Raw genomic sequence first — 15459 nt, 5'->3', positions numbered from 1 at the left:
TAGGAGCTTGATCAGAAGTATCTTGATCATCATCATCATTAACTTCCTCTCTAGTCGGTGCAGGCACCTCAGGTACATTTTCTTGAGTTGCGCCATTTTCCGGTTCAAGAGGTAATACTTCATCAAGTTCTACTTTCCTCCCACTTACTTCTTTCGAGAGAAACTCTTTCTCTAGAAAGGATCCATTCTTGGCAACAAAGATCTTGCCTTCGGATCTGAGGTAGAAGGTATACCCAATAGTTTCTTTAGGGTATCCTATGAAGACGCATTTTTCTGATTTGGGTTCGAGCTTTTCAGGTTGAAGTTTCCTGACATAAGCATCGCATCCCCAAACTTTTAGAAACGACAGCTTAGGTTTCTTCCCAAACCATAATTCAAACGGCGTCGTCTCGACGGATTTCGACGGAGCCCTATTTAAAGTGAATGTGGCAGTCTCTAAAGCATAGCCCCAAAAAGATAACAGTAAATCGGCAAGAGACATCATAGATCGCACCATATCTAATAGAGTGCGATTACAATGTTCGGACACACCATTACGCTGAGGTGTTCCAGGCGGCGTGAGTTGTGAAACTATTCCACATTTTCTTAAGTGTGTGCCAAACTCGTGACTCAAGTATTATCCTCCACGATCTGATCGCAGGAACTTGATTTTCCTATCACGTTGATTCTCAACCTCATTCTGAAATTCCTTGAACTTTTCAAAGGTCTCAGACTTGTGTTTCATTAAGTAGACATACCCATATCTACTCAAGTCATCAGTGAGGGTGAGAACATAACGATAGCCAGCGCGAGCCTCAATACTCATTGGACCACACACATCAGTATGTATGATTTCCAATAAGTTGGTTGCTCGCTCCATTGTTCCTGAGAACGGAGTCTTGGTCATTTTACCCATGAGGCATGGTTCGCACGTGTCAAATGATTCGTAATCAAGAGACTCTAAAAGTCCATCAACATGGAGCTTCTTCATGCGTTTGACACCTATGTGACCAAGGCGGCAGTGCCACAAGTATGTGGGACTATCATTATCAATCTTACATCTTTTGGTACTCACACTATGAATATGTGTAGCATCACGCTCGAGATTCATTAAGAATAAACCATTCACCATCGGAGCATGACCATAAAACATATCTCTCATATAAATAGAACAACCATTATTCTCGGATTTAAATGAGTAGCCATCTCGTATTAAACAAGATCCTGATACAATGTTCATGCTCAAACTTGGCACTAAATAACAATTATTGAGGTTCAAAACTAATCCCGTAGGTAAATGCAGAGGTAGCGTGCCGACGGTGATCACATCGACCTTGGAACCATTCCCGACGCGCATCGTCACCTCGTCCTTCGCCAGTCTCCGCTTATTCCGCAGCTCCTGCTTTGAGTTACAAATGTGAGCAACTGCACCGGTATCAAATACCCAGGAGCTACTACGAGTACTGGTAAGGTACACATCAATTACATGTATATCACATATACCTTTCGTTTTGCCGGCCTTCTTGTCCGCTAAGTATTTGGGGCAGTTCCGCTTCCTGTGACCACTTTCCTTGCAATAAAAGCACTCAGTCTCGGGCTTGGGTCCATTCTTTGGCTTCTTCCCGGCAGCTTGCTTGCCGGGCGCGGCAACTCCCTTGCCGTTCTTCTTGAAGTTCTTTTTACCCTTGCCCTTCCTGAACTTAGTGGTTTTATTGACCATCAACACTTGATGTTCCTTCTTGACTTCTACCTCTGCTGATTTCAGCATAGCAAATACTTCGGGAATGGTCTTTTCCATCCCCTGCATATTGAAGTTCATCACAAAGCTCTTGTAGCTCGGTGGAAGCGACTGAAGGATTCTGTCAATGACCAGGTCATCCGGGAGATTAACTCCCAGCTGAGTCAAGCGGTTATGTAACCCAGACATAGTGAGTATGTGCTCACTGACAGAACTGTTTTCCTCCATCTTACAGCTGAAGAACTTGTCGGAGACTTCATATCTCTCGACCCGGGCATGAGCTTGAAAAACCATTTTCAGCTCTTCGAACATCTCATATGCTCCATGTCTCTCAAAACGCTTTTGGAGCCCGACTCTAAGCTGTAAAGCATGCTGCACTGAACGAGGGAGTAGTCATCGGTACGTGCCTGCCAAGCGTTTATAACGTCTTGTTCTGCAGGGAGAATAGGTGCGTTACCTAGCGATGCTTGTAGGACATAATCTTTCTTGGCAGCTATGAGGATGATCCTCAGGTTCCGGACCCAGTCCGTGTAGTTGCTGCCATCGTCTTTCAGCTTAGTTTTCTCTAGGAACGCGTTGAAGTTGAGGACTACGTTGGCCATTTGATCTACAAGACATATTGTAAAGATTTTAGACTAAGTTCATGATAATTAAGTTCATCTAATCAAATTATTCAATGTACTCCCACTTAGATAAACATCCCTCCTGTAATCTAAGTATAACATGATCCGAGTTAACTAGGCCGTGTCCGATCATCACGTGAGACGGACTAGTCAACATCGGTGAACATCTTCATGTTGATCGTATCTTCTATACGACTCATGCTCGACCTTTCGGTCTTCTGTGTTCCAAGGCCATGTCTGTACACATGCTAGGCTCGTCAAGTCAACCTAAGTGTTTTGCATGTGTAAATCTGTCTTACACCCGTTGTATGTGAACGTTAGAATCTATCACACCCGATCATCACGTGGTGCTTCGAAACAACGAACTGTCGCAACGGTGCACAGTTAGGGGGAACACTTTCTTGAAATTATTATGAGGGATCATCTTATTTACTACCGTCATTCTAAGCAAACAAGATCAAAAACATGATAAACATCACATGCAATCAAATAATAACAGTGACATGATATGGCGAATATCACATAGCTCCTTTGATCTCCATCTTGGGGCTCCATGATCATCTTGTCACCGGCATGACACCATGATCTCCATCATCGTGTCTCCATGAAGCTGCTCGCTAACTATTACTTCTACTACTATGGCTAACGCGTTTAGCAATAAAGTAAAGTGGCGTTTCTCAATGACACGCAGGTCATACAAAAATATAGACAACTCCTATGGCTCCTGCCGGTTGTCATACTCATTGACATGCAAGTCGTGATTCCTATTACAATAGCATGAACATCTCATACATCACATATAGATCATTCATCATTCATCACAACTTTGGCCATATCATATCACAAAGCACTTGCTGCAAAAACAAGTTAGACGTCCTCTAATTGTTGTTGCAAGTTTTACGTGGCTGAAATAGGATTCTAGCAAGAACGTTTTCTTTACCTACGTGAAAGCCACAACGTGATTTGTCAACTTCTATTTACCCTTCATAAGGACCCTTTTCATCGAATCCGCTCCAACTAAAGTGGGAGAGACAGACACCCGCCAGCCACCTTATGCAACTAGTGCATGTTAGTCGGTGGAGCCTGTCTCACGTAAGTGTACGTGTAAGGTTGGTCCGGGCCACTTCATCCCACAATACCGCTGAAGCAAGATAAGACTAGTAGCGGCAAGAAAGTTGACAACATCAACGCCCACAACCAATTGTGTTCTACTCGTGCAAGAGAACTACGCATAGACCTAGCTCATGATGCCACTGTTGGGGAACGTTGCAGAAAACAAAAAATTTCCTACGGTTTCACCAAGATCCATCTATGAGTTCATCTAGCAACGAGTGATTAGATGCATCTACGTACCTTGTAGATCGCAAGCGGAAGCGTTCAAAGAACGAGGATGAGGGAGTCGTACTCGACATGATTCGAATCACCGAAGATCCTAGCATCGAACGGACGGCACCTCCGCGTTCAACACACGTATGGAACAGCCACGTCTCCTCCTTCTTGATCCAGCAAGGGGGGAGGAGAGGTTGAGGAAGATGGCTCCAGCAGCAGCACGACGGCGTGGTGGTGATGGAGCTGCAGTACTCCGGCAGGGCTTCGCTAAGCACTATGGAGGAGGAGGAGGTGTTGGAGAGGGAGAGGGAGGCACCAAAGGTCAAGGTAAGAAGTCCTCCATCTCCCCACTATATATAGGAGGGCCAAGGGGGGGGGCGCCGGCCCTAGGAGATCCAATCTCCTAGGGGGGTGCGGCCAAGAGGAGGAATCCCTCCTCCCCAAGGCACCTAGGAGGTGCCTTCCCCTCCTAGGACTCTTCCCTCCTTGAAACCCTAGGTGCATGGGCCTCTTGGGGCTGGTGACCTTGGCCCATGTAGGCCAAGGCACACCCCCTACAGCCCATGTGCCCCCCGGGACAGGTGGCCCCACCCGGTGGACCCCCGGGACCCTTCCGGTGGTCCCGGTACAATACCGGTGACCCCGAAACTTGTCCCGATGCCCGAAATAGCACTTCCTATATATAATTCTTTACCTCCGAACCATTCCGGAACTCCTCGTGACGTACGGGATCTCATCCGGGACTCTGAACAACATTCGGGTTACTGCATATACATATCCCTACAACCCTAGCGTCACCGAACCTTAAGTGTGTAGACCCTACGGGTTCGGGAGACATGTAGACATGACCGAGATCGCTCTCCGGCCAATAACCAACAGCGGGATCTGGATACCCATGTTGGCTCCCACATGCTCCTTGATGATCTCATCGGATGAACCACGATGTCGAGGATTCAAGCAACCCCGTATACAATTCCCTTTGTTAATCGGTATGTTACTTGCCCGAGATTCGATAGTCGGTATCCCAATACCTCGTTCAATCTCGTTACCGGCAAGTCACTTTACTCGTACCGTAATGCATGATCCCGTGACCAGACACTTGGTCACTTTGAGCTCATTATGATGATGCATTACCGAGTGGGCCCAGTGATACCTCTCCATCATACGGAGTGACAAATCCCAGTCTTGATCCGTGTCAACCCAACAGACACTTTGGGAGATACCCGTAGTATACCTTTATAGTCACCCAGTTACGTTGTGACGTTTGGTACACCCAAAGCACTCCTACGGTATCCGGGAGTTACACGATCTCATGGTCTAAGGAAAAGATACTTGACATTGGAAAACTCTAGCAAACGAACTAAACGATCTTGTGCTATGTTTAGGATTGGGTCTTGTCCATCACATCATTCTCCTAATGATGTGATCTCGTTATCAATGACATCCAATGTCCATAGTCAGGAAACTATGACTATCTGTTGATCAACGAGCTAGTCAACTAGAGGCTTACTAGGGACATGTTGGTGTCTATTATTCACACATGTATTACGATTTCCGGATAACACAATTATAGCATGAATAAAGACAATTATCATGAACAAGGAAATATAATAATAATGCTTTTATTATTGCCTATAGGGCATATTTCCAACACTCCACTCTTACGACGGAGGAGTACACGACAGGACGGCCAGTGAACTATCACTTGTACTGTATATAGTACTATAGTTTTGCTGTTTCGCACGATCCATCGATACAAACCCGATTAAACAGGAAAGGGCGGGATTTTCCCGCGCGGTATATGATACTGGCCATACATTTCAAAGGCAATTTTATTGTATGGAAACTGAATAATTAAGTAACAATATGATATCTAGTAAAACTAAAAACACATATGATTATTGTGTTGTGTAGTAGTAGTGTTGTATTGCATAGTTGTTAGATGTAACATGCGAGAACGTGTAGAGATGTAGTTTTGGAGGGCCTACAGAGAGAAAAGCGTAATACGTTCACCGAACTTCAGAATAAGCTGATTACGGTCACTATATACGTTTTGTGATGATTATACGGCCACTTGCTCACAGTTCAGCATCGGATTGCACTCTGTTGACCGGCCAAATAGTCTGCGGGGCACCATGTTGAATAGTTAAATTGACCACATTCCTTGTGGGTCCCACCTATCAGTTCGCATAGGGAAAAGGTTAGATAAACACAAATTTATGCAGGCGCGACAAGACTCCACCCCGTGCGCGGTAATCACCTGGTTTTGTATGTGTCTGTATGGGCCTGATGTGTGCGCATACACGTGTAGGTTGAGCACTTGAGCGTGAGAGTGTGTGTTGGTCATTTAGTGTACTGGTGTGTGCATGCATGCGTGCGTGTGTGCGTGTGAGTGTTGCGTGCGTGCATGGCTGCTTGTGTACGTGTGAGTGTTGCGTGCGTGCGTGGGTGCATGTGTTCGTGTGAGTGTTGTGTGCATGCAGTTCGTGTGCATGCGTGCGTGTGTGTATAATCACCACACCAGCTCATGTGTGTTAAAACAGACGGCTCAGCATACCAATACAAGGCCACCTTCTCCGCTGTGCCCGCGGTCATGACTTCGAACCACCGTCCAATATATTTTTGTCGTTTGTTTTCATTCTTACTAGCAAGATGCCCGTGCGTTGCACGTAACATCAAGATGCATTTGTATGACTAGTTTATCTTGTGAGAGAAAAGGATGAACAAGGGAAGGCCTTATTTGCAAATGCGGAGAGGTGTGTGGGTACCTTTTTGCAAAATTCTCATAGTTTCTTTCCTATCCATCAGATATAAATCGAACGACCTATATTGCAGGATGGCAGGCACACCATCATCACCAACTCTGTTTTTTATAAGAGTGTATTTTATCCCTACTCTTATAAAAAGCATAGTCGGTGATGATCGTGTGCCTGCCATCCTGCAATATAGGCCGTCCAATCTATATCTAACGGATAGGAAGGAAACTATGGCAATTTTGCAAAAAGATACCCACACCCCTCTCCACACTTGCAAATAAGGCCTTTCCTTGTTCATCCTTTTCTCCCACAAGATAAACTACTCATACAAATGCATCTTGATGTTCTGTGCAACACATGGGCATCTTGCTAGTATTTTATAAGAGTGTAGATGTAGAGTAGATACAAGCCGACAGGTGGGCCTGATGGTAGTGAGATAATGTGATGCAACACTAGAGGTGCCACATAGTGCGTTTAACTGGTCAACTAGTCATGTCTTGAGCAAATACAGAGTTGTACGGTGAGCCCGTGACTGTATAATAACCACAAAACGTAAATGGTGACCGTAATGAGTGGATTCTGAAGTCCAATGTACGTATCATGCTTTCGCTTCAAATACAATGATCGTCACTGTATATATCGCGAGAGAAAGATGAAACGTGCGTGAATGTGCTGGGGGCTTACTTTTAGAGGACCTGGAGATAGTTTGTGTGCGTACATGAAAGGGGTGTAGAGGGGGGTATGCGATGGAGAGAGAGATGCTCTTCGTTTATCTTTATTATGACTAACTTTATATATAGTATAAAAATATACAAATTCATGGTGCGGAATAAATATCATTGTGGGCACCATGCAATGCAAGCGTTCATACTCCTCCATATAACTTTGTAATGTTGTATATATGTAGAAATTCTAAAATATTTTTTTGGCCACACTCTATTCAAAAGGAATGTTGTATGTTAGATAAACGTGAAGAGAGGGCTTTTTAGATCAATGGGGTACGTGATGTAACATGTGTGAACGTGTACTTGATGCATTTGGCAGGGCCTAGAGAGGTATGTGTGTATTACATATTCGAGAGATGCATGGATAGAGGGGTCGACAGGGGGCGTGGGAGAGATAGCACGAGAAATGAGAGTGGTCTAGAGAGAGAGAGAGACGAATATGACGTCACGACGAGAGATTCCCTTGAGTGTGTATATGCAAGGGGGAGTGGATAGAGGCACCAGGAGAATCTTTTTTGTGTGTGTGGTGTCTGTGTTGGTATGTGTGGGTGTGAGAAGATAACGAGACGTGGGGGCGGAGGGTGTGTCACCGCTTGAGGTCCGGTGGGTCGAGGTGGGGCCCTGCGTTCGGTTCCGTCCTGCGCCACATTGGTCGGCCCGTGACGCATTTAGGGAGACCCATGGATGACTAGTCATACAAGACAAAGATAGCATAATTGTGAAGGACTATATGTCCACTAACAAAGCTTGCTAGGATTTGTAACCCTAGGTTCTCGGACTAAGGTAACCCCTTTATCTCTAATATTACTATTCATCCAACCTAACTTTAAGGGGCATCCTACAGAATGCTCTGGTAGAATCATACTCGTCGATTAGGAAGAGAGGTGTGAGACAATGCGTGAGAGACAGGCCTAAAGATAATGTGCGTACAGGAGACACGTACGCAGGTCTATGTGTATAGAAAGGGTCGATGGGGATTGTGCGTGTGTATGCTTGCGAGAGGAAGAGTGCTTGTGATAAAGGTTAGTGAAAACAGACGTAAATGGTTACGAGAGGGAGGGAGGGAGGGTTATATCGAGAGCATGTGCGCGAGAAAGACACCTCGGGAGAGAGTGTGTGATGATGTGTGAGAGACCGCCGACGGAGAGTGAAACTACACGTGCAAGACTACTGTACACATTGATTAAAGATATAAATTGTATCCAAATATTAGGATGGGATCATGATATTTGCAATTCGCGTAAGGAACGGTCATTGATCCATCGGACATCTAGATTCTATCGAATTTGAGCATGTCTATGTTATTATTCGACACAATTGATCCACATAGTTAGTATTTTGAACTCCAGACAATGCATCGCTTTAGCAATCAAATATAAACATGAGTATAGTTCATGTTGTGTGTGTAAAGCACATTATACATACGAAAGTTACACAATGAACATTATAAATAGCTACCTATGAACTAGCATACATTTGAATTCAACTTAAGGTGGTTTAAGAAAATCGAATTCAACATGAAGTCCATTCAATTATTTGAATTTGATATCATGGCATTTGTAAATCATACCTAAATTATGGGGGCACCAATCTTTGCTCTGATTTTGTACATAATAGCATATGTAGTCGTGTACAAAATAGATTCTAATTTAGCTCCTCCATTCCAAAATAATCGTAGTTATAGGATTTTCAAGTGTCAAAATTTCAAAAAGAAGCGGATAATTTAATGAGGTTCTCAAACATACAAGGTCAAATTTAACGTTGTCTATTTAGGTCAATCCTCAAAGTTCAAGAGTACTCTAAACGTGAATGCTTGTGTTTCAAAATTTTGAACGAAACGCCAAAAGAGCCTCTACTCGCCCGAAACCGCGTGAGACCAATGTTTGGTAGTACAAGGAAATTACTTTTCTAATAACTCTGACCCGTGAAACCTACTGGCCCGACGTCAAAGGTCTAAACTGGGGTAGGCTTGTAGCTTCATCTAGACGCCACGCAACCGCCTCCGAAAAACATTCATACACAATGGCCACCTAAGCACACATGCACACGGCCGAAATTGCTCCCGCCCACTATTTGGGACACCTGGGATTACCGTCCTACCCCTGACCTGCAGTAGGTCTGAAATTTAAGAGGGGGCAACTTTTGTACTTTCCCCAAATTTCAAACAAGCGTGTCTCATCTTCTGTTCAAAAAAGCCAAAAACAAGTGCATCCCAGACCGAAACATGGTTCTCCCCCTCCCCACCGCCCACCCGTCCGATTCCCCATTCATACTCCGTGGGCGCAAAAACTACCTCTCCACCAGCCGCGAAACCCCGGCGTCCTCCGTACGCCACCCCATTCCACCCATCAACCGCCGCCCTCCTCCATCACGCCGGAGCCGATACCCCGACATCGTCGTCCACCGCAACCTCATCCACAATGCCCTCCACGGCTAGTAGTTGAAGCCGAGGCCGAGCCGTCCGTACCCGAGCCAGTTCAACCACGCCATCCTGCGCCTCACCGCTGCCGCTCCAACTTCACCACCCACCACCGCACCGGAGCTGTTCCTGCTACGCCGTCCTTCGCCGCCTCGGATCTGCTTCCCCTCCGCCGACATACGGCCACGGCAACACAGTCAACAATTTGGCCATGGGTTCGTCCAAGCATGCACCCTCCTCCAAAACATCGGTTTCCCCACCAAAAAGAAGAAGATCGGCGCGACATGTGGAGGCGACCACACCGACAACCGAAAATGGTACTCCTCTTCCCTTATTCGTGCAAATCTTACGTGTCTGCTTGCACGGTATTCATCCCACAGAAGACACTAGTTGACCGCTTCTTCTTGATACTAGATGTTCCTAGTAACTCGTGATGCACAAGGTTTCTCCTCATATACTATTTTACCTTGGCTAGAGGTCTGTCGCCCCCTGAATTTCAATTCCTGGTCAGTTGATTCCCAATTAACGGAAGCATTCCCCGGCGTAACAGGCACTAGTCCGCCTATTATGCCGGGGATGCAACACCTCAGTGCTTATCTTAGGGGCGTGTGGGGCCTAGAGCTACTGGCGCCCGATCTGGAGGTCGGCCGGATTAAAGGGATGGCCTGGGGGTGCTGCCAAGCACGGCAGTGGGTGAGGTCGAGGGGAGCACGGGGCGGCGGAGGCAGTGGTCTGGGCCGGTGGTCGCTGGCGGTTTGAGAAAGATCGTCAACAGTGACTGGCGGGAGGTAGACGAAGGCCATCTGCCCGTTCCTTATAGATCGGACGGTTCATTAAAAAAATCGATTGACCTATTTACTTTTAGTCGACTGTTATCTTGATATGACCACATGTGGTGGTGTGCTGGAGGAGTGCCTGCATTTCCTGTGCTCATATATTACAAAATCATACAGAGTAGAATCTAATTTTGATTGCCATGCAATGTTGTAGAGCTATCATATGTCTCCTATCATTTATTTTTCAGCCACCTGCTATCTGCTACTTTTACAGTGCACTAGTTCTGCACACACTTCACCCATACTCTCACTATTGTGTTTTTATGCAAGGGTATTTCAGACTCTGATGCTATGAGAGAGGCAAAAAAGAAAAGAGAGAAGTCACTCCAGCGTCGTACGCGGATAGGCCAGACACGTTTCAGCCTTATAATAGGTGCAGTGTTAGCAGATGGAGACGGTAAACATAGCTCTGGAGTTGATGACCTCGCTCGCAATGAACCACCATCCCAGGTGCTTGCTTTAACTTCACGGTGTCATATGTGGTTGCATGTTCCATATGGTGTCTAGCTTGTATTCGAAAGGCCGAAGTCGGTCTTTATTAAGATAAGGAAAGATATTTTTTTACATGAACCACCATCCCATGAGCACCAGAAGACAAATAGCTAGTCAGGGCACTGGTCGAGCCAGTGACAAGCCCAGCAAAGAGAGGCGTCACCTGGAAGCCAACTAAAAAGCCGTGATGGTGGCGAAGCAGCCCGCCTCCCACCAGGCTCTCAGGTCCTAGATGATCATGCTCACCACTCCAGCCGGATGTCTAGCTTGTATTGCTTCCAATTTGGTTAAATTGCATCTGCTTAGCTTACACATTATACCTTTGAATATGACATGCCTTTTTGTTTTTGGTACATACTAGTACATCTATGTATTAACCATGTTCTTACATCAAACTAATGTTCTTGTGTATCCCTCATCAATGACTTATGATGAGGCAGTCAGGCAAGTGGATTACTCCTCATTTAAAGAATACAACGTCAGCCTCCCGACATGATTCTCAAGAAACAGCAAGGCTAGATGAAGATAGTGAACATAGCTTTGTAGTTGATTACCGCATTTCCCCTACACTAGCATCGCAGGTGCTTGCTCTAACTTGGCAGCGTGATATGTGGTTGCATGTTGCATATGGTGTCTAGATTGTAATTCTTCCAATCTGGTTAAACTGCATGTGCTATTCTGCTTAGCTTATACATTATACCTGTTAATGTGACATGTCTTCCTATATTTAGTACATAGTACATCTGTCTATTAAACATGTCCTCACATAAAACTATTGTTTTTTTGTATCCTGCATAAATCAATATGACGAGACACCTTTAGTATATGCAGTGTGATATTAGTTGCATCTTTGATATGATTTATAGCATGAGCTGCTTCTAATTTGTTGAAATGCCATTTATGATGGGACACTTTTAACTTGGCAGAGTCATATTGGTTGCATCTTTCACGTGGTGTCTAGCTTGCGTTGCTTCTTATTTGGTGAATTGGTTTCTGCTTAGTTTACACAAACAGTTGTGAATATGCCATGCCGTCCTGTTTTTCGTATTATTCCATCCTGGAATCATGTGTTTGCCTTACATCAAAGTAGTGATTGTCAGTATCATGCACGGATGAGTTCTGAAGAGTGAATTTTATTGCTTTTTCTTGTCGGTTTTACTTGACAATTCAAAATCAATAAAGCAGAAGGAAGTTAGCAAGGCAGCGAATGAAGGTGCTCCTTCCAAATGGAGGGCCTCTACAGATTCTACTCCTCCATCCCCCCAAGATGATTTCCAAGACAACACATGCATAGACACTCAACGTAGTTGTGTTGGTGATGAGCACGTCTCCCCTAGTGCACCATCACAGGTGCTCCCTCTAACTTGGCACTGTTATATGTGGTTGCATGTTATGTATGATGTCTAGCTTGTATTGCTTCTAATTTTGTTGAATTTCATCTGCTTACTTTACACATTATACTTGTGACTAAGACACGTGTTCCTGTTTCTAGAACATACAATATCTGTCTATCACACCATGTTCTTACATCAAAGTACATTTGTTCTGAAGAACTAAATTGTTATTCGTTTTTCTTGTCGTCTTGACTTAACATGGCACAGAAAAAGAGGAAGCAAGACAGAACGATGGGGAAAGGGAAGCGGAACAATCCTGCAGATTCTGTTGGTACTGATGGTGCAATAGAAGGTCAAAGTCCAGCGGAAAATTGTACCGACGGGGTATCCCGTGCTACACGAGCTGCAGAACAAGCCAAACAGAAACAAATAGCTGCCACCAAACAAGCAGAGACAACCCTAGTTGTTGCAACACCTTCCACAGTACCACCAGCTGCACAATTTACTCATTGGTCAACTCAGCTAGCAGCACGTTCCCAAGCTCCCTTGCCACCTGACACTACTTCCGAAGCACTCTTGACACAAGATGAGTTGGCAAGATCAGATGAACTTTGTGAGCTTCAACAGCAAGAAGGTAGTTGCTGGAGTCAAGTTATAGTTGCATGCTTCTTTATATGTAGTCTCACAGTTTGATGTACACTAACACTTCCTATGTTTGTTGTTGGACTAGCACCTAGGCGCAAGAGGAAACAAACATCAGGGATAATGCTCGATAGGTTAACTAAATCTAGAGGAGGAAGAATGGAGATCCGTTTTGAGGCAGGTTTAAAAAGGCCACGTGATGCTACAGAGTCAACCAAGTAAGTATCAGAGGCAGTGGTTGCTGTTAGGTGTCATGTACGTATCTTCCCAACATGGATTCAGTACAGGAATGAAAAATACGAAACCCAGTTCAACACCTTCCTCGACCATTATCTGTAAGTATGGTTATGTATGGAAACTAGTAATATCGTCTTGCTCTGTCCAATACTTTCTAGGTTGCTGTTAATGAGACTCCCATAATTTTCAATAGATGAGGTTCAAGTTGGATAGCCAAGATGATGCAACCAGACAAGCTTGCACCCATGTTTTCAAGTCTGCTCTGTGACAATATCGGTATAACTTGAGGAAAACTCACTTTGAAGGCAAGGCTAACAGTGAACTTTCCCAAACATCTCCAGTGGAAAATATATCTGATGAAGACTAGAGAGGCCTCGTTAAACACTGGTCTGATCTGAAGTATCAGGTACATTATATATATGTGATCAGATCACATGTTGAAGTCCTATTTACGCATGTGCCACACAAATCTATCTTCTTGTAGGTGAACTGTTCAAAGAACAAGGCCAGCCGTATGAAAGTGAAATTCCAACAGACGACGGGATCTCGTAGCTATATTGCACACTGCGAGGCTCTTCTAATTAGCTGTTGTTTCACTCTTTTCGTTGTACCATATTATCAGATCTATATTGACTTGTTCCAAATGGAGAGGAAAGACCGCAAGGACCAAAAAGTACCTAAACCAAATGATGTGGAAATCTTCAAGGACTGTCACACCAGCAAGAAGAAGGGCATGACTACACTAGTCAAAGCCGCTATTGTAAGTCCTTCATCCTCATGCCTTTTAACTACTACTTACTCTAACTTGTGCCTTGAACTGCATGGTGTGCAGCCATTGTCTATTACTCTTTTCAATTTTATACACAATTGCCTTAGCTTATCATTGCACCTTACAAGGTTTAAAAGAGAGGAGTGGTGTTCCTTTGATCTTGACCTGTAATCTAGTTCCGTGCTGGACTTGCCCACACAACGTTACAATTGCATGTTTGTCTGTTCTCAGTTGTTTTGTGATATGAATGATGTCATACTATGCTTACCGTATTATAAACTTCGTCTCTTTATCCTTAGCCCTCAATACAATGTGAAGAAATAGACAATACATTAGCGATGGTACATGGTCATATGTTTGGAACCTGGTTTTATTATGTACTTTGCAATAAAATACAACTATTATTTTACATGGGTTCACCAGAATAAGTTCTGTATATAGACCAAAGCTATTTTGTTTGGTTTTGCTGCCTCCTTAATATCTTCTGTTCTCGTACTATAATGTAAAACCACAACTTTTCAGCGAGCTTTCGAAAACATGGTGGGACCACCACCTTCTGAAGGTGGCGAGGCAACTATAACCGCAATGTCAGCTCTTCCTGCAGTGGGTCAGTACCTGTTCACTACCGGTGCCAAAAGCACATTCCTGCGTAATACTGGCTTGGTTGTTAAGGCAATCTCATCCAAACTGCCTCATGATCAAGATATGCAAGCTCAAAACAATGTTGTATCTGCGCTCCAGACACAAGTCCATTCCCTAACAGAGACCCTTTGTGAAACAAGGAGAGACATTGTTCGATGTTGCCAAGATATGCATGGTTTTGAAACCAGACTATCAGACATTTGCTATGTTGTTCAGGAGCCTAGGAGAACTGAAGGCGAAGGTTATGGTGCTCCATCGGACAATACAGCGTGAAAACGTAACAGTCAGGTCAAATGAACTGAGCTTCTGAACTTCTGGTGGTGCATTTATCTGCTAGACTATTAACTTTTATGCCAACCTTCCTTTTGTTTTATAGTTGTAATTTGTTTTGGTGCGATATAAAATTTGTTCTTAATGCGCAGCCACCGGCTGAAGAAAATAGCAGGCCATTTTTGTATAGTGTAGGGTGTTCCCTATATTTGCACTGGTGGCGAACTTTGATGCCCACCGACTGTAGTTAACATGGGCCTCCTACGAGCCATAGAAACAATGGGCCTTCTAAGGGCCGTAGAAACAATGGGCCTTCGACGTGGCGTAGAAACAATGGGCCTTATACGGGTCATAGACACAATGGGCCTTCTATGGGTCGTATCATCAATGGGCCTTCTACGGGCAATATGATCGGTTGGCCAAACATGGGCCAATAACAGACCACATTATGGCCGTAAATGGGCTAGAGTTGAAATCGTCCGTTCATGGGCCGACCATAATGGTCCGTCGTTAATCGGCCGTATTTTTATGACGCTATGAAAATGGCCCAACGTATTAATGGGCCACAAACGGGCTGACTGTAACCACGGGCTGATTTTGGCCCACAAGCAGAAAATAACAGTAACGGGCCGTAAGTAAATGAATGTGGAAATGAGCCCAAGAATAAA

Source organism: Triticum dicoccoides, chromosome 5A (genome assembly GCF_002162155.2).
Source record: "Triticum dicoccoides isolate Atlit2015 ecotype Zavitan chromosome 5A, WEW_v2.0, whole genome shotgun sequence".
NCBI classification, from domain to species: domain Eukaryota; kingdom Viridiplantae; phylum Streptophyta; class Magnoliopsida; order Poales; family Poaceae; genus Triticum; species Triticum dicoccoides.
The sequence above is the reverse complement of the archived record's forward strand: the minus strand, read 5'-3'. Positions refer to the sequence as shown.